This window comes from Pinus tabuliformis, chromosome 2_2 (assembly GCF_031772625.1).
Source record: "Pinus tabuliformis cultivar Carrire ecotype Pingquan chromosome 2_2, CPIR1, whole genome shotgun sequence".
In the NCBI taxonomy this organism is placed as follows: domain Eukaryota; kingdom Viridiplantae; phylum Streptophyta; class Pinopsida; order Pinales; family Pinaceae; genus Pinus; species Pinus tabuliformis.
The window spans coordinates 1,281,761,195-1,281,787,100 of record NC_142300.1 but is presented as its reverse complement, the minus strand read 5'-3'; positions in this window follow the sequence as shown (position 1 = coordinate 1,281,787,100).

Here is a 25,906-nt window from a genome sequence, read left to right as displayed (position 1 = left end):
TGCACTTTGAGAAGTTTGAAGGCAGAAATAAGAATTTTCAAAGAAGATAATGACATAATCATTCAAGCACGGGAGAAATAAGCAAAAGTTAATGCAGTAATCCTTTAGATTTTGTCATAATTGTATAGACAAGGACCGCTTAGGATCAGCAATGGGCATGAAGATAGGACTAATGGGGCATATGGAAGTAGATATCATGTTGGGAAGAGGTCGTATAGGGATGACAAGATTAGAGACAGCAGGCTCTTAGATACATGGGATAGGAGAGGTGATGGACACAGGTTCTATTCTAGTTCTAGTTTTGACAGGCACTATAATCATCATCGTTATCATCCTTATGGGAGTAGTGACAAGGGATATTTTCCAAATGATTTCAAGAAAGAAAAGCCACCTACTTTTGATGGGGATTTGAAGAAGTCAAAGCATGTAGAGGCATAGCTACACGGGATGAAGAATTTCTTTGAGTTGCATGATTACACGAAGAATATGAAGGCCAGAATAGTTATCTTCAGCCTCAAATGGAAAGTAGACATTAGGTGGGAAGATGTGAAGCTTGTTAGAGACATCAGGATAGAGGATTTGATTTGGCATGAATTCAAGAGACTTTTTAGGAAGAAATATTTGTCAAAGAGGTACTACGATAGCAAAGGTGAGTTCTATGAGATAAATATGGGAACAATGACAGATGAGGAGTATATGACCAAGTTCCTAGAGTTATTGAGGTATGTACCATATTAAGGATGAAAAAGACAAAGTTTAGAGATTTTGTAGTGGATATCCATTAGCATTTAGATATCAGATTGAGTGTGATGAGCCTCAGTCGCTTAAGGAGGTCATTGGGAAATTGAAGCATCGATATGAAAAATCAAAGCATAAGACAAAATCTCAGCGAGGTTGGAAAGATAAAGACAAAGCTAAAGGTAAATGGTAGCCAAAGCGAAAAAGACTCCTCATAATGGAAGAGAGAAAGAAAATGTTGCACCTTACAAGAATTTTAATGGATCACAGCATGGAGGGCAGAAAAATAAAGGTGATCGTAAGGAATAGTTGCAGTGTTGGATATGTGGAAAGGAGAATATCAAGAAATATTTTCCACATAATCAGGGTGGTAGGCCTCATAATTACAGTGCACGGAATGCGTAGATAGTTGGGGATGTTGGGCAGAGAATTCCACGTATCTATACAGCATTGGATAACAGGAAGGAAGATCACCAGGCATCTATTATCAATATGGACAGTAGGCTTTGTGATCAAGTTGTTTCTATTTTGATTGACCCTAGATCTAATTATAGTTATGTTAGTCTTGACCTAGTGGATAAGTGTGGTTTGAGTAAAGAAGTGCATACAGAATATTGTTTAGTGCAGTTGGATATAGGTACAAAGAAGAGAGTTCATCATTGGGTAAGATCTTGTGCATTCGAGTTGAATGGTATGCCCACCTCAACGCATTTGAATGTACTTCCATTAGGATCATATAGTATGCTTTTGGGTATGGATTGGTTATATATTCATAGGACTAATGTGGACTATTATGACAAAGCTATTGAATGCTTGGATGACAATGGGGAATAGAAAATCTTGCCAAGTAAGAAGAAATATGCATCAGTCAGAATGGTGACAGCTATGCAGGAAAAGTGCAGTTACAGAAAAGGGTGTGTGTTATTTACAATGAATATTTCTAGTGATAAAGGTAAGGATGTTGAGGCTGCAGATGTTATGAAGAGGTACCTGATCTTACAGCAGTTTTAGGATGTGTTTCCAACATAAATTTTAGAGTTGTCGCCTTATAAAGAAGTGTATTTCTCTATTGATTTGGTACCAGGGACAGCACCAGCATCAAAGGCACCATACACAATGAGCACACTAGAGTTAGTAGAGTTGAAGTTGCAGTTGAAGGAAATGTTTTACAAGGGATACATTAGGCCAAGTGTATCGCCTTGGGGTGCACCAGTTTTGTTTGTGAAGAAGAAGGATGGTACTCTCAAGTTATGCATTGATTACAGACAGTTGAACAAGATGAACATCAAGAATAGGTATCCATTGTTGAGGATTCATGACTTGTTCGACCAACTGAAGGGAGAAACAGTGTTCTCGAAGATTGAATTGAGATCTGGATATATTCAGGTACACATTAAAGAGGAGGACATCTACAAGGCTTCTTTCAGGACCAAGTGTTACACAGTATTTTGTCACACCTCCTGCACTTCCCTATGACATACCCTGAAGTTCCCAAAACATGACCAGTATGTAGTGTCCTCATTCATATATGCAACTCAGATCCTTCCTAAGACATTGATTGGAAAATGCCTTGAGCTTTCCTTGAAAGAAATAGCTCGAAAACCATAATTAGAGAATCATCGCGCCTATGAGAATAAAAACAACGATGATCGCCTGTTGCACTGCACTTGACCTATGATGGCATCACTCTGCTCAATTGTATACCCGGGATGATCCCAAAAAGGCAATTTTCCCAATGAGGATGAGAAGCTTCGTGATCTAGAAGCTTCCAGAGTGGCAAGATGGAGGTTGTTTGGCATAAGTGAGGTCAAATTCTCCCAACTTGGCCTCTTGGTCTTATCCCTATGAGCTACCTCCTTGAGATGATGGCCTAATCCTATCTTTGTAGAGGTCTTAACTCCCTTTCCTAGCATATATATTTATCCTCTCCCATTCCCAAATGGTTGATCTATGTCTATTGGCACCCATATGCTAAGATTGTGCCTATATGTTTTTCATTTGGCTTAGAGAAGGAGTGCTTGGAGAGCTTAGCTTGGACTTGGATATTCATTTAATGAGATCCTATCAACATCAAGGCTTGGTTGTATGCTTCCCCTTATTTTCTATTAATATACAACTGCTGGTTCATTTTCCCTAAATGTGTATGCTCATGTATCATTTAGCTTAACATTCCTTGATCAGTTAAGTAGGTTAATTTTGAATATGTTATTTGTATTTGCATGCCTTATTGTGTCTTGATCTCTTGTGCCAGTGCATACATGTTGAGAGCAGCAAGAACAAGCCTTTGATGCAAGTGATTCAAGGTCTTCAACAAAGGAGATCGAGATAGCATCAGAACGAGGTAGGCCATATTCTTCGTCTCTCTTTTCAATTGCAACTTAGGAAAGTGTCTAGTAGATTGTCACTTCGGTTGCTAGAACCACTCATTGGGCTAGAGGGATCGTCTCTGTCAGCAGAGAGGATTTACCTAAACAACACCAAGTATGGGTATTATGAGTTTGTTTTAGTTCCATTTGGTATGAGCTCTAGCTAACTTTATGTTCTTCATGAATAGTGTGTTGTGTCCTTATCTAGACAAGTTTTTTATTGTATTCATTGATGACATCTTGATGTACTCTAAAAATGAGGAAGAGCATGTCGAACACTTAGCATAATTATTGAGATTGTTGAGAGAGAATCAATTGTATGCTAAGCTCAGTAAATGCAATTTCTTTCAAACAGAGGTACACTACTTTGGGCATGTGGTTTCTAAGGAAGGTATAGTAGTCGATCCGGAGAAGATAAGATTTATCATGAAGCGGGAAGTTCCTAGAAATGTGGATGAGGTAAGATCATTTATGGGGCTAATAGGTTCTTATAGGAAGTTCATCAAGAAATTCTCTCGAACTTCTATATCCCATTACACATTGCAGAGAAAAGGTTAGAAATTTTAATGGATAGAGGAATGCATAGCCAATTTTGAGCAGTTGAAGCAATTGTTGACAAATGATCCAGTTCTAAAGATTGCAGATCCAGACAAAGAGTTTGTGTTATGTACATATGCTTGCAAGAGAGGACTTGGTTGATTCCTTATGTAGGCAGGACGGGTAGTATACTATGAATCAAGGAAACTGAGTGAGCATGAGCAAAATTATCTGACACATGATCTTGAGTTGGCAGCCATCATCCATGCTTTGAAGATGTGGAGGCACTATCTTCTTGGAAGGAGGTTTGTACTAATGAGCGATCACAGTCGATTGAGATACTTGTTTGACAAACTGAATCTGAATGTCAGAAAAGCTAGATGGTTTTCCATTATTAGTGAGTTCAACTTTGAGATCAAGTACATCAAAGGGAAAGAGAACAAGGTTGCAGATGCTCTTAGCAGGAGGATATAGGTAAATCATATAGAAGCTATGAGCTCCTATGGGACAGACTTACAGGATCATATTTTAAAGGCAGGATAGTAGGATGACAGGTACATGGAGCTCATGCATAGGTTACAGCGGGGTACAGGTGGTCAAGATGTGGACTATCATCTTTCAATGGATGGTTTGGTAAGATTTAGGGACAAGATCTATGTATCAAATGAAAGTGAGCTTAAGAAGACCATCTTGCAATAATTCCATGCAAAGCCATATTCAGGCCACCCAGGATACCAGAATACATTTACAGCGGTGAAGAAGTTCTTTTATTGGGCGAATTTGAAGAAAGACGTGGCAGAATTTATGGCTAGATGCTTGGATTATCAACAAGTAAAGACAAAATGTAAGCATCCGGGTGGATTACTACAGCTAATTCCAATTCAAGAGTGGAAATGGGAGGTCATTTCCATGGATTTCATTACAGGTTTGTTGAGGACATCTAGACAGCATGATTCCATCATGGTTGTTTTGGAAAGATTGACAAACGCAACGCACTTCATTCCAATGAAGTCTACTGATTCAGCTAATAATGTAGCATAGGTCTTCATCCGAGATATAATGAGGCTGCATGGTGTTCCAAGGATGATTGTCTCAAACATGGTGATCCGAATTGGATCCATGAAAATTAAAAAGGTGCCATGACTGTATCAAACAAGACAAACTTCCAATTTATGGGTAAAGAGTGATCAGGAAAACCTCTAGATAGTGGCAGTTTGCAGCCAGCAAGGAACGACGAGGACCTCGGTCAAAGCGTGCTGACTGAGGCCCATGGAGACTGTGCATGAGGAAAAATTGGCCCTTGGGAAGCCCGGATCGGGAAACAAAAGGCATTTCTGATTCGCACATCGCTGGGAAAAACCCCTCGAAAAGGACAAACCCCGAAGCGCTCGGTCGCAAGGAAGCCGGGAAACTATGGGGAAAGCGCTAAGGTGGAAGGCGGGACCCGCACTCCAAATTGAGCTCCTTATTTGTAATTCTCTGCTTTAAAGACACAATTAAAGAAGGCCACCACTGAAAGCTGGACCGGAGATGCAGCCCTGGAGAATAGGGCGAAATCCTTATTAATTGTTGTGTTCTTGCATTTGCTTACTGTGTTTTCCTTATTGTTTTCCATTTTTTAGTGTCTGTGTATTTTGCATTCTGATCTTTCCGTTGCCTAAAATAACATAGACACACCAGCACATGAGTCTGTAATACCTTCATTTATTAATAATTATTTAACTGAGGTCACACACGAGTGATTTTTAGATCAAGTGGTATCAGAGCTCTAGGTTGTAAGGTTAGACAAGCTTGTGTTGGTTTAGTTGTTGAATGCTAACTAGATCAAAGCTCAAATTAGGAGAAGGAGAGTTGGTTGAAACTAATCCTGAAATTGGGAGAGTCTATTCTCAGAAGACAATGTCAGAAGAAGGTTCTATGGGACCAGACCCTCAATTCATAGATAGTTTCCTAGCCATAAAATCCATGGTAGAGGAAATGTATAAGGACTTTAGAAAACATAAGGATGAAGATGCATCAGGCTCCAAACAAGACAAGGGAGAAGATGGGTCTTTCCTCCATGACCACTCAAAAGGAAAAGGGAAAGAAGAACACTTTCTCACACCTCCTAATAGCCCTGAACACAAAAAGAAAGCATCTTTGATCAAACTAGATGTTAAATTTGATTTTCCTGTATATGATGGAGAGTTGAATGCAGAAAAGCTGGACAATTGGATTAGACAAATTGATGTTTATTGCAGAGTGCAGAGTATTGAATCAGACAAGAGCAAGATTCAGCTGGCAAGCCTACATCTTGGAGGCACTGCCTTGGTTTGGTGGGAAGGTAGAACCCAAGCTGATCTGAAGAGACATGGTAAGACTATCTTTGTCTGGAGTGAATTTTTTTCTGCATTCAAAAAGCAATTCTATCCATTGGCCTACATGCAACAAGCCATGATGAGTTGGTAAACTCTTCGACAGTTGAAAGGGAAAAGTGTGTAAGGGTATACTCAAGAATTTAGAAAGAGAGCATTGATTCTAGGAATCTCATTAGACTCACCTAAGACTCTGTTGAAGTACATTGGTGATCTACACAGCTACATGAGGCACACTATCCTCATGTTTAATCCCACTACTATAGATGAGGTATCTGTACAAGCTACTCATCTAGAAGCTAGAGGAAAGAATGGAAGTCCAGAAGTTGGGGGATCATCCCAACCCACTGCATGCAAGAATAAGGAGAAAAGAAAGCAGAAATGGAAAGCAAGGAAGGCTAACACTCCACAGAAAAGCAAGGTTTCATGCACTCACTGTAAAAAGGATGGGCATGATGATGAGCACTGCTGGATTCTGCATCCAGAGCTGAGACCTAAGAAGTTCAAGGGCAAGAAGAACAAGACTGCTGCAGCTATTTAGAAAGATTTAGGGTCACACTCAGGAGATGAAACAATTATTGCAGCCACAGGTATAAAAGGTAAGAATTCTGAAGCATCTACTAGTAATTCTGCACAATCTATTATTAATGAAGAAAATGAGAGAAAAAGACATGAGCTTTTCCATATTCGAGTTATTTCCAAACATCAAAAGATTGATACTTTGTTTGATAGTGGCTCACAAGTAAATTTGATTTCTGAAGAAATTGTAAAGAAATTGGGATTAGTCACTACATCTTACAAGAAACCATACCCATTAGGATGGTTGAATGATAAAGCACAACTACAAGTGACTAGACAGTGAAAACTAAAGTTTTCTTTTGGGTCAGCATTTGTAGATGAGGTTGAGTTAGACATAATTCCTTTGGATATATGTGGAATTATTTTAGGAAGTCCTTACTTGTATGACAGAAAAGCCATTTTCTATAGAGCTGAGAACAAAAATCTACTTGTTAAAGATGGAATCAAATACTTTGTAAGAGCTCATAAGCTTAAGAATAATTATACTTTGTTAAGATAATCTTCGGCAAAATCACATAACCAATCTTTTGTCGACGCGTTTCGAACCAACCAGTGTGGTTCATCGTCAGGACAAGTTGAAGATCTAATCAGGCTTAGCTCGATTAAATCGAGCTAAGCCTGATTAGATCTTCAACTTGTCCTGACGATGAACCACACTGGTTGGTTCGAAACGCGTCGACAAAAGATTGGTTATGTGATTTTGCCGAAGATTATCTTAACAATGTTATGGATCACAGAAGTCTAAATTCCTTAATAATTATACTCTCATAAACTTAGGGCAAATGAAAAGAATGATAAATTCGTGCAAGCAATTCTTACTAAAGGTTGTAAAGGAAAAAAAAAACCTGATAAAACCAATGTTTTTGAAGGTTGTAATGCTAAACCACAAGCTAATTTAGAAAAGTTTGTTTCAGAGTATGATATCTTGTTTCAGGGACCTAAAGGTCTGCCACCCAAAAAGGAAATAGTGCATGATATTATTTTGCAGCAAGATGCTCCATTGCCTAACATTGGAATGTACAGGTTGTCTGCTTTAGAGAATGCTGAAATAAAGAAGCAGGTGCAGGAGTTGCTCGAGAAAGGGTTCATCAGACCTAGCACATCACCATGTGGGTCACCAATCGTTTTGGTGAGAAAGAAAGATGGCTCGTGGAGAATGTGCATTGATTACCGAGCATTGAATAAGATAACAATAAAAAATCATTATCCCCTTCCTTGTATAGATGATCTTTTGGATCAATTGAAAGAAGTTGTTTATTTTTCCAAGTTAGACTTGCATAGTGGATACCATTAGGTCAGAGTTGCAGAACAAGATGCATGGAAGACTGCTTTCAAGACAAAGCAAGGATTGTATGAGTGGCTGGTTATTCCTTTTGGCTTAACTAATGCTCCTGCTACTTTCATGATATTAATGAATGATGTACTCAGACCATTTCTTGATTATTTTGTTATTGTGTATCTGGATGACATTCTGATTTTTAGCAAAACATGGGAAGAACACTTAAAGCATGTTAAGCAGACACTAGATGTTTTGAAAAGAGAAAAACTTTATGTTAAACTCTCAAAATGTGAATTTGGAAAAACATCTCTAAATTATTTTGGACATATAGTAAGGGGTGGTGAATTGAAGATAGATCCCTCTAAAGTGGAAGTCATTGTGAACTGGCCTAAACCAAAATCTGCTACAGAAGTTAGAAGCTTCTTTGGAGCAGCACAATATTGGAGAAAGCTTATTTCTAGCTTTTCCCTAATTGCAGCTCCCTTACATGCTTTAACAAGATTGAACAAGGTGTTTCAGTGGGGAGGCAAACAACAGAAAGCCTTTGACACCTTGAAAGAGAAGATTAGTACAACACCTGTACTAGCACTGCCTAATCTTTAGAGACCATTTGAGATCCAAACGGATGCCAGTGACTATGCCATGGGAGTAGTGTTGACACAGCACGGTAAACCCATATGTTATCATTCTGAGACTTTTAATCCTACAGTAGTTAACTATCCTACATATGATAAAGAATTGTATGCATTAGTACAGAGTGTGAAAAAGTGGAAACATTACTTAATGGGCAAAGAGACAGTAATACATACTGATCATCAACCACTTCAATATCTACACTCCCAAACTAAGTTGCAGCAATCAAGACACTATAGATGGATGGGTTTTCTACAACAGTTTCATTTAGTCATTAGATATAAAAAGGGCATACATAATAAAGTTGCAAACATGTTATCTAGACCCATTATAAATGCATCTACTATACTTAAGCATAATTTTGTGTTACATGAGAGTTACATTGAACAATATGCTCAAGACATAGACTTTAAAGATGTATATGCAACTTTAAGTCAAGGCAAAAGAGTAGAAGAATTGGACTATCATGTAAAGGACCGACTCTTATACCATTGTGGGAAGTTATGCATTCCACAAACTGAGAGAGTAAAGATAATTTGAGAAGCACACACTTCTCTAATATCAGGTCACTTTGGGGTAAGTAAAACAGTTGCACAGCTGCAAAGATTTTGTTATTGGCCAAAAATGAATGAGACAGTTTCTAGATATGTAAGAGGGTGTACTATGTGTGCAAAAAGCAAGCCCAACAATAGAAAACTAGGCTTGTACACTCCATTACCAGTTCCTTCTCATCCTTGGGAAAGTGTTTCCATGGATTTTGTTGGAGGACTGCCTAAATCTAGGAAAGGTCATGATTATCTGTATGTTGTTGTGGATAGGTTCAGCAAAATGTGTATTTTGATACCTTGTAATAAACAGATTACAGCTGAAAAAAATGAAAAACTATTCTTTGAACATGTATGGGTTCATTTTGGATTACCCACTTTCATTGTATCTGATCGAGACACTTGATTTGTGGGGAAGTTTTGGTCAAGTTTGTGGGAACTGATGGACACCAAACTGAAGAAAATCACAGCTTTTCATCCACAAACTGATGGCCAGACAGAAGTAGTTAACAAGAAAGTGATCAAGTTGCTCAGGGGATATTGCAGCAAACATCCTAAGCTTTGGGATGAACATTTGTGTTATGTGCAGCATGCTTACAATAGAGCAAAACACTCTTCTACACAGAGATCTCCTTTTGAGACCTGTTTTGGTTTCACACCAAGGTCTGGATTTTGTTTTTGGTAAAGACACCACAGTTGAGGGACACAGTGATGTGGACAGGGCAACTAGGTTCATTGAACATATCCAAGAGATCCACCAGGCAGTACAGGAACAGTTGGAAAAGAGCCAAGCCGAATACAAGGCAAGGCATGACAAGCATCGGATGGAGCATAGTTTCCAAGTTGGTGACCAAATCTGGCTGTACATCAGCAAGGACATAATGCAAGGTAAAGGTAGAAAGCTAAAGCCTGTTAGGTATGGACCTTTCAGGATACTTGAGAAGATTGGTGAGAATTCTTTTCGCCTTGATCTACTAGCTTACATGCACATCTACTCAATCATAAATGCAGATTGCTTGAGATTGTTTGAACCTTCATTAATTGAGGATCCCGAAGAGCAGAGTCAATTGCCTTCTGTTGATGACTTGTTACCTGAATATCTTAATGAATTGCAGGAAGACACAGTGCTCGACAGGAACGTGAGGACGACGCACAGGGGGGATGTTGAGTACCTCAGAGTTGGGCTCAAGGGTTCAAAGCCAAGCAATGCAAAGTGGATAGAGATTGGACAAGTGAGACAATTGTACCCTCACTTAGTCGATGCTTGAAAACCAACTTTTGGTGGTCCAAAAGCTTTTTCAGTGGGAAGGCCGTGATCTGAATTGGATCCATGAAGATTAAAATGGTTCCATGACTGTATCAAACAGGACAAACTTCGAATTTATAGGTAAAGAGCGATCAGGAAAACCTCTGGACAGTGGCAGTTTGCAGCCAACAAGGAACGGCGAGGACCTCAGTCAAAGTGCGCTGACCGAGGCCCATGGAGACTGCACAGGACACAAAACTGGCCCTTGGGAAGCCTGGATCGGGAAACATAGGGCATTTTTGATGCGTGATTAGCGCTTAGCTAATCGCGCATCGCTGGGCAAAACCCCTCGAAAAGGAAAAGCCCCGAAGCGCCCGGTCGCACGGAAGCCAGGAAACAATGGGGAAAGTGCTAAGGAGGAAGGCAGGACCCATGCTCCAAAACCGACGGTGTATATCGGAGGCATCCTTGGGCGGTAAGCAGATTTGGAGAAAAACGAGCGATTCCATTCAGCGCCCGATGCGTGTTCCGCGGATGAGAGAGAAAACCACCGCTCATCGCGCATTAACAGTCGAGCAAGTCAACCGCACGAAATGAGTGAATGTCGTAGGATCTGGGGGCTCCAGATCTGACGGTGGAGATCGCGGTCGATGGAGAAACTGGATTTGACAGGGGATTAAGCCGTGACACATAAGAATTTGATGCCCGATTTGACTGCCAAGTTGGTGGATGAATCATTCCACAGTGTAACTGAAATTACCGAACCATTGAGGACGAGCTGGTGTAGTTCGTGAGAGGACAAGTAGCCACTCCCTATGAGACGTTGGTGAAGACGCATAGGCAAGGAACTCCAAGCGAACAGTAGCAGGCGAACCGAAGGGATGGAAGAGGAAGCAAGCAGTCATGAGACAGATTGGCTTTAAGCCATGAACAGACACAACACAGAGAAGGAGGACAGAGAGAGGAGAAAAAACAGTGAAGCAAGAAGCAGAAAATAGAGAGCCAAGCTGACCTGCAATGTAAGGCAGCGAGCAGAAAAGTAATCCCTGAGAGGATCTATCGGGAATTGAGCACCACATTGGGCTCCTCCCATTAAAGACCAGAGAGGTCAAGATTTGGAAAGGAAAAGAGTTTGTGCACTCTAGTGGCTTGGGGAATCCAAGAACCACCCTACCAAACATTCTCTGTTTCAAGAGACTCAAATTGAGCTCCTTATTTGTAATTCTCTACTTTAAAGACACAATAAAAGAAGGCCACCACTGAAAGCTGGACCGGAGATGTAGCCTTGGAGAATAGGGTGAAATCCTTATTAATTATTGTGTTCTTTCATTTGCTTACTGTGTTTTCCTTACTATTTTCCATTTTCTAGTGTCTGTGTATTTTGCAATCTGATCGATCCATTGCCTAAAATAACATAAACACACCAGCACATGAGTCTGTAATACCTTCATTTATTAATAATTCTTTAACTGAGGTCACACACGAGTGATTTTCAGATCACATGGATGCTAAATTCACTTCCAAGTTCTATAAATAGTTATTTGCAGGTTTGGGTACATAATTGGCCTTCAGTACAGCTTATCATTTGTAGACATATGGACAGACAGAGAGGATCAACATGATATTAGAGGATAAGTTGAGGATGTGTGTGATGCATCAGTAGAGGAGATGGGAAGAGTACCTTCCATTGGTTGATTTTTCTTATAATAATGGTTATCAGGAGTCACTGAGGATGAGTCTGTTCGAGGCACTCTATGGACGAAGTTGCAATACTCCCATCATTTGGAGTGATCCAGTGAACAGGGTGTTGATAGGACTAGAGAAGTTGGCAAAGATGGAATAGGGAATGTAGGTAATCAAGAAGAATATGAGGGCAGCACATGACAAGAATAAAATTTATGTAGATTGGAACAACATGTTTAAGGAATTTCACGTTGGGGAATAGGTGTACTTGTGCATCAAGCCCAAGAAGAGCTCCTTGAGGATTCCACCTCAGTTTTGTGGACCTTTCAAGATTATTGAAAGCATTGGACTAGTAGCCTATAGACTTGCACTGCCTCTGACAATGAAAGTCCATGATGTTTTCCATGTGTCCTTGCCTAAGAAATATGTTAAAGATGTTGATCATGTGATTGACTGGTTTGTATTGTAGGTGGAACCATGTGGAGAATTCGAGTTTGAATCCCAATGTATTTTGTAGAGAAATATGCTCATGCTCTAGAACCGAGAAATTGAGGTTAAAGTGTAGTGGAAGCACTTTGGGCCTGATGAAGCTACATGAGAGATGGTTGATCATATGTAGGTTATGTATCCTTCCCTATTCACTGCTTGAGCAAATGTTTTTGGCATATTTTTTGGTATATGTATCTATGTATATGGATGTAAATAACACCATGAGATGTGTTTATATGTTTTGGTATATGTTGTGGAGCGATAAAAAGGTGTCTTTTTAACTCCTAATTACCTTCACATTAATTATCAACCCAGGGACGACTTTTTATTTCAAGAGTGTACTCAGTCTGAGGCGGCTATTTACTCAAGAGTAATGTTTTGTAGTATAGTGCTTAAAATGCAAAAGTAAATTAAAGCTGGAAACAAAATCTAATTGGAACAGCAAGAAACTGAAATGTTCTAAACTAAATCATTCACTTAAACAACCATCAATCGAGGATACAGTAGCAATAACTCATTCCTCTGGATATTGATGCAATTGAAATCAAACCGGAACAAGACAATCAATCTGGGAACGAGGAAGCAATAAACAATGTTCTCTACAGTTGACAGTCCTGCTTTAAAGCAATCAAAAGGAAATCGAAATTGAACTAAAGCTGCCATTGAAAGTAAACTAGGAAAACTCTTTAAAAGAAAACTATTGCAATTAATGAACAGAAATAAACAACAAAGTAGATGGGTAGCAAACTGTAATTAAAGGAATCTGAACAGCAAACTCTAATTAATGGAAATCAACAACAAAATACCTTGAATCCTAAATCATTCATTCGAAAAAATAAGCAATGTATCAGTCAAGGGTTCGACAGCAATAGCCCATCCCTTTGGAAACTGATGGAAAGGAAATTAGAGCATGGACCACGGGTCTGGGAGCTAGGCAGTAAATGCCAAGGCTCACTACAGCCACAGATCATCTCTCACACCAAAATAAAGATAATGCGAAAAACAGGAAATGGAACAGCAGATTAAATATGGATGTACAACAATCCAAATCAAGCGTGCAACACACTTATCATTAAAAGGGACAGTAATTCGAGCTTCGATACAATATGCATGAATCATAACTATAAAGTAACAACAAGTGTAACAGAACAGCAATCCCGAATAAACAACAGTCACAATTTAAGAATACATCATACAATTGTACCGATTTAGGAACATACAGCGCGGTTAATCTGTAATCGAATGACAATCTGTAAGGAACAGCAATGTTATATCAATTATCAACAGGAACATGTTGAGGGCCCTGAAATCGGGTCAACAACAAGGGGGATACCCACCCGATCGGGAACCTGGTTGGTGGCTCCGTGCCCGTTTGGTGTAGCGGATCCGACTGGGGATAACGGGACCAGCTTCCCGTTCTAAGGGGATGTGTGTGTGTAGAGTTTGGTGATGTGTGTGTGTGTAGAATATGATAATGAAAATATGGAATTATTTCTAAGCTAATCTAGTTCTAAACTCTGAGACTGAATTTTATACTACTTTAATCTATCAAGAACAACACATCTAATCTACGCTAACCCGGGATAGAACTTTTTCCATTATGCGATCTAGAAAGATTTCACACAATAACTGGTAATGAAGATTATTCAGCTATTATGAGAATATAAATCAATTAAGATGAACCATCCTGCATAAAAAGTTAAGCAAAACGGTTGTGAACAGCATATCGCATAATCAGTTATTCATGTATTAAGCATAAATCAATGACTCCACCGTACAAAAGTGCCAAATGGTAGTCCATTCATTCATACGTTAACATATAAACAACATCAGTTGTATATTACTCTAAGAATGCAAGCAGAAACTTGTCAAGAGATAAAAGTACCATTTATGACTGACTTTATACTCACAAACCTGAAGCAATAATGATCTATTTCTACTTACTTCTAATGCCTACTAAGAGTACAGAAGTGCAACATCAGTAGCAAGTATTAAAATGCAAACATAAATAAATCTTGATCCGTCCATTCATCAAAAACCCCCTCCGAGGGTGCAAAAGTGCATGTTCTGAGGACAAGTTTTTTGACAAATTTCCGGACCCTTCTCCAATGCAACGAGAAGGGTTAAATACTACTAACCGGCTAATTTTAATTACACAAATTTAGGGAACGGCTTCAAATGACCGCCCTTTTACTAAAACAAATTTATTTCTAAAAACTGAATCTAATTTCTAACCATTTATGTATCTGCTCCTTAGTGCTGTAAGCGATGCGCTGTTCGCCGTGAAAGAGTCGGCTGCTTGTCCTTTCCTTTTGTTCAAGCTTGAAAATTAGAAATAACAAGAGCTGGCACCTCTTTCTGACAAACTAGAAGATATTTTTGAAAGTGTTCTTCTGGATGAGTGTCTTCACGGCGTGTATACTTAGTACAACTCAGGTTTCTTTCAAACTGATTGTGTTGTTGCTATTTCAGTTTTCGGCCGTGCGAATGACTCAATGAGCTGGGGATTTTGTTGCCTGAACGATTTTCTCAATTGAAACTTGTTTCCATTCTTTGTTCCAGGCTTTTCTGAGACGTCTTTCCCCTTAAGCGTTTTTCTTTTTGCTTTATCCAATTTGGGACTCAGGATCTTTTATAAACGCTTTGCTTTTGTGCGCCTTTGACTCTGAGTCCTAGATAGCCTATTTCCATCAGCATTTGTTGAGTGATACTCTGGGATCCGCGGTCCTGCTGTATGCAGTATCTATCTGCGAAGTCATCTCCTCTCCGTTCTTCTATTTCTGGCGCTTTTCCTTAGATGTTTCCTACATATAGATTTATATCAGTTGCTGACTTATAGTTCACGTAAATGAAAAGAGACAGAAGAAAAGATTGACATGAAAGCAATTAAGTTCTAATGAATGCATAATCATGTCACCCATTATGACTTGACTCTTCGAAAAACGCAACATAATCATCTTTTGGATACGCAGGCGTACAATCATTAATTTCCCGTAAGGTGTGCGCCTAATTTTAAGCTCACAGATCATGCCGAGGAATGCCTGCGACGAATGGCTTCTGCGATTTGCATCGCAGCATCGAAGATTGCGATGTAAATAAGTGGTATCGTAACAATTGATGGTCTCATTTATCGCACACCATAGATCGCAGGTCGTAGCTTTGCATGGTCGCAGATCGCATATCGCAATATCGCAAGGTCGCAAGGTTTGTCACTTTGTCACATTGCGATGTGCGACGTCGCATATCGGCCGTCGGCGGTTCTTTAGGTTTTCCCCTTTTGAGCGCTTTTAATGCACGCGATGCGATGAGTTCTTGCGTCTCTCCTCCTCAGTGTGTTTATGCGCTTTGGGAAAGCGCTCCTTTTTCCTTTGCGACGCGATATAGCTCTTAGGGAGTTAATACAAAAGATTTTTCAAACAAAAATATTTTTTGGATTTTTTGGTTAAGGGTCCCCCTTTTCTTGATGTTATTACTAATATCAAACAAAGAGGGGGGTTGTTGGTGACCACAACAATGGCGATTCACTGTGAAGAACCAGTTATCTCTGCATTTCTATTGACCGTTCACTTCCGAAACAGCAAAAATTTTATATGTCTAAATTTTGTTATGGAGAGATAGAGTAGATTGCCCCTCACCTTGTCGACGATATTTTGTCTCAACCCTTTTTATATCCCAATTTCTTGCTTCCTCAGGTTTTTTTTTTTTTTTGCATTCGCATCAGACATTACTTGGTCTTGATAAAAAGATAAAATAAGGTCTTTTCTGCGTACTGGCTTAAAAGTATGCTCATTTGTCGTAGGTAGAGCCTCTGCTACCCGCAAGCATCCATAGCCTCGACAGGGTTACCATGTTATCCAGCAATGATCCTTTTTCCTGCTTGAGGTTACTCGCAACATTCCAGAGAAAAATCCTTTTTGACACACTTTTCCTTTTTTAATTCTCTAAAGAACAATGTCTTGGTTTGGTGGCCAAATTATGACACAGTCATTCACCTGATTTACACTTTTGCTGAACAAGCCGGCTCGTGATGAGACCTCTTGTCTTTTGATTGCAACAATCTTAAGTCGTTGCCCTGTTTTGATAGACAGTATTGGCAAAGTCAGCAAGTTATAATATCTGTGATCATGATAAGCCGGCTCGTGATGAGACCTCTTATTCTTTGAGATATAGTGTTTTGTTTGGATTGTTTCTCTGAATGTTGTAATTTCCTTTTAGCAGGGAGGAAGTCATTGTTTTTCCTTAAGAAAGCTCTGGATGACAATAATAGAGTTTTTGAAAACAACAGTTTTGGAGAGAATGCTTATTTTATTATTGATGATACCTTTCATGGTGCTGATACAAAACAATTCTTTTACCAAAGGTTGCTTTTGTCAAAAAAATTTAGAGGTCGAAACGAGTATCGTAATCAAAGTGAAGTTAACTCTATTTGTCAATAATAAAATTGAGCATCCGATAAGTCATAAGGTAAAAAAAACCCATTTGAGGTTTCGCTCTCAAGCTAGGGTTCTGAGATTTCTGCTGCGTCGCTCAGGCTGCTGCGCCCTTGCGCACAGCCTCGCCCCTCCCTCTGTAGTCAGATGGAGGCTCCTGAGAGCTCTGCCCCCCCTGTGGATCCACCCCCGAAGTCACAGCTTTCAGAAACTTGATTGCAAATGGGACAAATCGGACTCCCTCTGCGACACAGCAGAAATTCATCAAAAGAATGGACTCGATACCCTCTGTTGCCCTGCCAGAGGAGGACACCTGCAAAGCGGCCCTGAACTTGGCAGAAAAAGGCCTCATAGGCTAGTTTACAGGCCTATGGCCCTCCCCCAAATCCGTGGAGGATTGGACCCAAAGAAACTGGAAACCTCTGATAAAAAACGGAGTGAAGAGTTATTTTGTGGGCAAAGGGTACTTCGTTTTTGTATTTGAAAACGCGGAAGACAGAAGCTTAATATTCAGAAATGGCCCCTACTTCATGGGGCCGCAGGGACTGTATTTAAATCAATGGAAACCAGACTTTGATCCCTCTCAAGACGTCCCATCTGTTGTGCCGGTGTGGGTAAGGCTCCCTCATCTGCCCCTTCATTGCTGGAACCAAAAATCGTTTCAGACTATTGGGAACGCATTAGGAAAATATATAGACCAGGCTGTAAGAAGAGACCAATATTCTTGTGCGCGTATCTGCGTCGAAGTGGACCTTGAAGAAGGATTTCCTGAAGCGATCAAGCTCACGGTGGCAGGATGGACGCACATCCAAGAGCTCAACTATGAGCAGCTCCCCTTTAAATGCAGACAATGTCACGGCTACGGGCACTTTGCCAAGCATTGTAAGAAGAAAGCAGAGGATCAGGCTTAAAAACAAAATGGAGATCAATGGACCCTAGTCCAGAGAACAGCCCAAGCAAAGAAAGACGCAGGAAAAAGCACAGCAACAGGAGACAGGAACAACGTCACCCCACCGCAGGAAACAGGAGAAAATGCAAAAGGAACCGAAGAGGCACAACCCGATCCACCGATCAAAGACCAGGAAAAAGAGAACCATGAGGAAACCCCTCTTGAAAGCAAAGAGGGAGGGGGCGACATCCACATCGAAGCCACCCAAGGCAGCCCCTCAAGCCCCACTTATGCAGAAATCACAAAGAAAAAGTCAGCTGAAAGCTCTGAGTCTTCAGAGGAAGAACTCTTTGAGAGACCATTAAAAAGACCCGGAAGGAAATCCCGCAAGGAAAAAAGAGAAGAAGAAGCAGAAAGGCTCAAAACCCAAGGGAGCCAATCCACGATAGAAATGACAATCGGAAGAAGTAGCAGGCCCAGGTCATCCAAGGGCGGCTCCACCCCAATCATAGGTAAATAATGAAGCTAGTCTCTTGGAATTGCAGAGGACTGGGGAACCCCGCAAAAATGGAAGCAGTTAAGGACCTCTTAAAATCGGAACCTACTGATATCCTCATGCTCCAAGAGACTAAGATAGCAGGACAAGCCCTGCTAGAAACCAGCAAATCAAAATGGAAGAAAAGTTCAGGCATAGCTGTCAGCGCTCGGGGCTCCTCGGGAGGTCTGGCAACTCTCTAGAACGAAGATCAATTTCAACTGATCAACACTTACGAGACCCTGCATTGGATATATATAGAATTAACCCACATTTCAAGTAAGTTATCTATCTCTCTAGTCAATCTATATGTACCTGTCAATTACTCCGAAAAAAGAGACTGCTGGAAAACTCTGGCAGAATTTCTTGAGCAGGAGACCCCTAACAACATCATTCTCGCTGGAGATCTCAACATTGTTTTGAAAGCCAAAGAAAAAAGAGGAGGCACCATCTCCAAGGACCCTATGGTGGGAGTAGTGGAGGAGCTTGCTCAGCACTGGGATCTGCAAGATTTTAACCCAATCCAAGGCTTATTCACCTGGTCAAACAACAGAACTGGAACAGATCATATCTCTGCTCGTCTTGACCGTTTTCTTGTGCAAACCCTCCTCATGAACAAGAAAATCATAACAACAAAAATTCTGCCCAAGTTGTCCTCGGATCACAAGCCAATATAGCTCTGTTTAGAAGACGAAGAGGATTCGGGTCCCATCCCATTTCGTTTTTCTCCTCAATGGATTGAAAGAGAAGGCTTTTTGGACACGGTGAAAGCAACCTGGAACAGCTCCATTTCCGGTTCCCCAAGCTACGTTTGGGAGCAAAAACTAAAACTCACCAAAAAAGCATTGAAGGAGTGGATCAAGAAACAAACTCCCAACCCCATCTCTCTTAGAGTCGCAGCAGTCCAGGCTTTGCATTCCCTACAAAATGACATGGAAAGCAAAAATATTAATGAAGACCTCTTGGATAAGGAAACAAAAGCGCAGAGAGCAGCCTACCAATCTTTTAGAAAAGAGGAAGAATACTGGAGATTAAAGTCTAGGAGCCTGTGGCTAAAAGCAGGGGACCGCAATACCTCTTTCTTCCACCGGCAGTACAGGGCTAGATTGTCAAGGAATCATATAGTAGAAATAAAGACTATGATGGGCCAAATCTGCAAGGGCAATCAACAAGTCAAAGAAGCAGCAGAATTACACTTTCAGAATCTCTACAGCTCGGATGTTCAAGGTGAAGAAACGGATGAAACAGAATTCCTCAATCACATCCCCTCCTTAATCTCTCCGGAGGACAACTCAGATCTATGCAAACCTGTTACAGAGGAAGAAATAATCAAAATTATCTGGTATATGGACTCCGACAAGGCCCCCGGGCTGGACGGATTTACCATTCATTTCTACAAAGTATGTTGGGACATCATAAAAAATGATCTGCAAAAGATGATAAGGGGATTCATGACAAAAGCTAAAGTAGGTGGCAGCACTAACTCAACCTACTTAACTCTGATTCCCAAAGACTCTAATCTGGAAACTTTTTCCAGATTCAGGCCAATTTCGTTATGTAATGCTTCCTATAAGATCTTGGCAAAGTTGTTGGCCAATAGAATGAAGCCCTTGCTACCTAGAATTATCTCTAACTCTCAAGGAGGTTTCGTGGAAGGTAGACACATTCTGGACAACGTCATACAAGTGTAGGAGACCATACACTCAAGCAAGCAGAGAAAAGAGAAAGGTATGCTCATAAAGTTAGATATGGCGAATGTGTTCGACAGAGTCAATAGAACATTTCTCAGCAAAGTCTTGCTCTCCTTTGGCTTCTCCATTCAGTTTGTCAATCTTCTAAAAGCCTGCATGAATAGCCCATGGATAGCTCCCCTCATAAACGGCAGGCCTGCTAACTTCTTTAAAGCCAAGAGAGGCATCAAGCAGGGATGCCCGCTCTCCCCCTATCTTTACATCATATTGGCTGAAACATTAAGTCGAAAACTTGAAGCTGAAAGACTGTCAAGATCCATCCCGGGCCTCAAACCCCCCAACAGAGTAAGCCCCCTGAATCACACATTATTCGCAGATGACTCGATTCTTCTGGGGGGCGCCTCAACCAGAATAGCAAAGGCATTCGACACGGTCATTAGGAACTATTGCAAAGTCTCAGGAGCTTTGGTAAATGAAAGCAAAAGCGAAGCCTACAGCTGGAATACAGATCAACAGGAGCTCAATAATATAGCTAATACTCTCAGATTCAAAGGGCATTCACAATGGGAGAGAATCAGATATCTCGGGCTACCCATAATCTCAGGAGTGAATAAGAGATCGCTTTGGAGCGACATAATCTGCAAATTTAAAACCAAGATTTTGAAATGGGGAGGATACTGGTTGACAAAAGGAGGTAAGGTCATTTTAATTAAATCTCAGCTCTCTTCCTTAATAATTTACCAAGCAGCCTTTCTGCTCGCTCCCAGAAATGTCATGGATCAAATCTCCTCTCTCCTTAGAAATTTCCTTTGGCAAGGAGGCAGGGGCAATGACAAGAAACATCATCTTGTAAACTGGGAAACAGTCAAGAAACCCATCGACGAAGGAGGACTGCAAATCCGAGATCCTTCTCTGGTCAATCTCGCCTTAGGCAGCAAAATTCTGTGGAAAATGATCAAAGAGCCAAGTCATCCTGTAAGTGTCATACTGCAGTCGAAGTATACAAACAAAATTGATTTGAGAAACCTTCATCTGGGTTACACAGCTAACAGTACGCTGTTGTGGAAGCTCTGTTACAAAAGCACCAAAATCTTCAAACGAAATGTCTACAGAATTCCAGGGAATGGCAAGAAAACGCGTCTCTGGCAGGATTGGATAATGGGGCGAAATCCTCTAAGTGAAAATGAGGAAATCGCTGACTTAAGGGACTGGTTAATTACAGTTGGGAAGTTAAGTTTATTTGATATATCCGTTTGGGATCAGAGAGACGATTGGGCAGGTTGGGCAATCCCCGTTCCTCCAGCCCATCTGCAACAGCAAATGAACTTATTTCTGGAACTGATCGAAGATGCTGCACCGATACATCGATCAATGCAAGACCGGTGGGGCTGGGGCCAATCTGGAGAATACACAGCAACAGAAGGCTATAAAGCACTACAGACTTCGGGAAACAACAAGCACAGTCCTGCGTTCTGGAAAAACGTATGGGATCCCTTAGCTCTCCCAAAAGTCAACTTTTTTTTTCTGGACACTGATCCATAATAAGATTTTAACAGGAGACAATCTAGCAAAAAGAAACTTCGCTGGCCCTCACTGGTGCGCTCTTTGCAGAAGCAACGTCGAGACAGCTCAACATCTCTTCATCGACTGCCAGTTCGCAAAGGAAGTATGGGATTTTACGCTGCAAGATTTACTTATAAGCTCTCCCGCTCAGATTTCAGTCCCAGACCTCTTCGCAGATTGGAGCCATCGCTACTCTCATCATATCCCTCAAAAATCGATTTGGTACAAAATCTGGAACGCTTTGCCCAAGTTTGTCTGTTGGAAGATCTGGTTGGCCCGTAATCAGAAGATCTTTAAAGAATTCCATCTCACCCCCTTGCAAGTAGCAGCTAAGGCCAAATCCCTTCTTCTAGAAGCGGTGCAGCAACAGAACTATAAAGAGGATGTATCACTACAGCAGGCAGAGAAGCGGTGGCTTGGAAAGCTTGAACTGCAAAACAGAAAAATCCTCTTTTCTCCAAAATCAGAGCCCCCATCCTGGAAGAAAAGAGACACAGATGAAACATTTCAGCTCTGGTGGCGAGCTCAAAACTCCCACACAATCTTCTTTGATGGGGCTTCTAAAGGAAACCCCGGCCCCTCGGGCGCCAGTGGGATCATCTACTCCCCTGAAGGGCTCACCAGAGATACTTTCTATTGGGGTCTTGGTTTGAAGACTAACAATCAAGCAGAGCTGCTCAGTCTTCTTAAAGCATGTCAAATTGCCAGAGAACAAGGGATCAGAGATATTCAGGTTTTTGGAGATTCGGAGATCCTCATAAAGAAGCTGAACGATGGAGAGCTATTCAGAAATGCAGGTCTTAATAGAACACTGGAAAGATTGAAAAGAGTGCTCTCATACTTTGCATCTTACAAATTCTACCATATACTCAGAACCTCAAACAGCGAAGCGAACTTGATGGCAAACAAAGGGAGCGCTCTGGATAAAGGGTGGTTGTTCATCAATGAGGACAGATTTGTAGAAACTCCTTGCTAAAAGCTTAGATAGATCAGCTGATTTAGAAGTACAAGCATGATGTAATCAGGGCTGCTTTGGCAAAGCCCCACTCTTTTTCCTCTATAAATAATTTAAAAAAAAAAAAACATATCCGTTAAAGTTTAAAAAAAAATAATAAATTGAGATTTTTCAAAAATTTTGCTATTTGTACAAGCGAAATCAAAATCTGATAGAGAATTGGCGTGCTCTTTCATGAATCCTTTTTAAATGATCATTTACAACGGGTTTTATTCATAAAAAGAAAAAAACAAAACAAAATAAAAACTAAAAACTAAATCTATCCTACAAAAATTAGAAGAATTCTCTTCTATGGAAAATATAATTTAAGAATCAGTCCGTTGACAGGTAAAGAATCTCTCCTTCCTGCCAGATCCTGCAACACGAATGTAGACGGGCCTACGACTTCTACAATCTGAAAAGGGCCAAGCCACAGCTTTTGAAATTTCGTATGTTTGCCCTTTTCTTCATGAGCCTTATCCCATTTCAAAACTAAATCACCCATCTGAAAGTTTTTTCTGGTTATGATGCTTGAGTCAAAAGAAGATTTTATTAGCGCTTGGTGATGAGCATGGGTTTTCCTAGCTTGTTCTCTTTGTTCTTCTAGTTTGATTATTTCCATTTGTCTTAATTGTAAAGAGGAAGTAGATACTTCATCGATATATTGCACTAAAGACAAAGAGGGAATGACTAAGTGAGTCGGAAGAACCACTTCTCGTCCATAAACTAAATTAAAGGGAGAAGTGTCGATTGAAGCTTTCTTTGTGATTCTATCAGCCCATAAAGCATTTACCAGCGCTTTGTGCCAATTCCTTTGGTTTTGGTCCACTGTTCTTTTGATAATTCTGATTAGGTTCTTGTTTGTTGATTCAGCCAATCCATTACCTTGCGGATAGTAGTTGGCAGAATATTTCAGTTTGAAACCTCTTTTAAGCGCAAACTCAGTCATAGTATTTCCAGAAAAATATGAAGCGTTATCAAACATTAATGCTGTTGGCAATCCAAACCTAGTGATGATAAATTGATCTATGAATTCAATAATATTTTCAGAATGAACTGTCTTGAGAGGAACTGCTTCTACCCATTTGGTAAAATAATCAGTTGCCGTAAGGATATACTTATGCTGCTTAGAAGAGTGAGGAACGATCTCACCTATTATGTCCAAGCCCAATTGACTGAATGGTTGGTCGATGATGACTGGTTGTAGCGGCATGGACGGTTTCCTTTGTTTTCCTGTAGCAGTTTGGCAGACTTGGCATTTCCTTACGTGATTGTATGAGTCTTTGAATAGCGTGGGCCAATAATATCCTGCACGCAAGATTTTATGTGCAGTCGCATCTCCGGCATAGTGTCCGCCTGCTGGTCCATCATGGAGTTCCTGCAAAACGTTTTCGGCTTCAGTTTTCTCAAGACACCTAAGAAGCACAGAATCGTAATTCCTTTTAAACAAGACATCATTTATGAGCTGGTATTGTTTAGCTTTTAATCTCAGAGCTCTTTTCTTGGTATGATCCAGACATGATGGAGCATACCCGTTCTTAAGAAAATAAATGGTGTCAGCATATGATGATTCTGCATCGTTTAGGCTTACCTCATACGTTTGTACCTCTTCAGATGAGTTCTCCGGGATTTGCGATGCTCCGGCTAACATCTTGCAGAATCCTTGACCTCTTACGATGTTTGCTGGTTTGATCTTGAGATCATATTCTTGTAAAGCGGTAATCCAATTAGCTCTCTTTTCGCCCACGTCTTTCTGCACTAAAAGGTTTCTTACTGCCGGAAACGGTACTACGACTTTAGTGTGGGCTTTAAGCAAGAAAGGTCTGAAATATTTGATCGCTTTGAAAACAGCATATGCTTGTTTCTCTATGTCTGAGTAATTAATTTCAGCACCTTGTAAGTTCGAGCTAAAGAATGCGATTGGAGCCTCCACTTTCTCTTGATTTGCTTGGGTCAAAATCGCGGCATAGGATTTCTCTGAGGCAAAAGTGTATAAGGTAAAAGATTCCGAAAAATTTGGGGTGGCCAAAGATGGAGCATTGATGATAGCTTGTTTGATTAAGTTGAACGCTTCATGCTCATCTAGACCCCATTTGAAATTTGAATTCTTTTTTATCATATTTTGTAAGGGAGAAATAATACGTGAAAAATCTGGGACAAATCTTTTGAAAAAATTGATCTGTCCAAGGAAGGATTGCATGGCTTTCTTGTTATGGGGTATGGATATTTCGGAAATTTCCTTGATTCTGTCGGGTTCTATATGAATACCAGATTTCGACATTATGAATCCGAGCAATTTCCCTTCGCTTAACACAAAGAAAGATTTCTTTGGGTTGAGCGAAATCCCATACCTCAAGCATCTTTGAAAGATTTGCTTCAAATCTTTGAGGTGGTTGTTTCGTTTTTTAGAGTACACTGTTATATCATCCAAGCAAATCACCACTAATTTATTGACTAACCCTTTAAACGCGATGTCCATGGCTCTCTGAAAGGTAGCTCTGGCATTGATCAGACCAAATGGCATCTTCCGATATGCATAAGTGCCCCATTTGGTTCGGAACATAGTCTTTAACTGATCATTGGGATGCACCAGTACTTGATTGTATCCTGAAAATCCATCCAGGAATGACATTAATTCTGAGCCTGCTACTGCCTGTAATATTTGCTCCATAGGTGGGAGGGGAAAGTTATCTTTCTGACAGGCTTTGTTGAGATTTCGGAAATCGATACAGATTCTAATGTCTCCGTTTTTCTTCCTAACGGGCACCATATTGGATACCCATTTAGAATGCCTGACGGGGAAGATTATTCTGGCTCTCAACAACTTATTAAGCTCAGTTTTTATCTGATTTTCTAGGTTAGGGTGTATTTTTCTGAGCTTCTGCTGGACAGGTTTTTCATTGTCAATCATAGGGATAACATGTTGAATGATAGAAGTGTTGTATGTTTTTAGCTCATCGTAATTCCAGGCAAAAACGTTTTTGTATTGTCTTAGAAGACGGATATATGCTGATTTCTCTTCAGGGGCTAGGCCATGACCTAGGTTAACGTTTTGTTGTTTCTGATCGGTCCCTAGGTTTACTAATGCATAGTTCAGGGTAGAACTGCAAAGTTTAGCGTTGGCGGACCTTTTAAACCGACTTTTCAAATCATATAAATCTTCTAACTTGACCACCGATTTCGGTATAGCATTGTCAGAGCCATTTTGTTGTATTTGATGATCATGATGGTCTTCGTTGATTATCTGATTTGAGTAGGATCCTTCAGAAGTAAGGAAATTTATGATGTCAGGATCGTCGTTGAACACTCTCCAATTGGTGATATTGTCAGGGATGGATGGTCTAAAGATTAATTC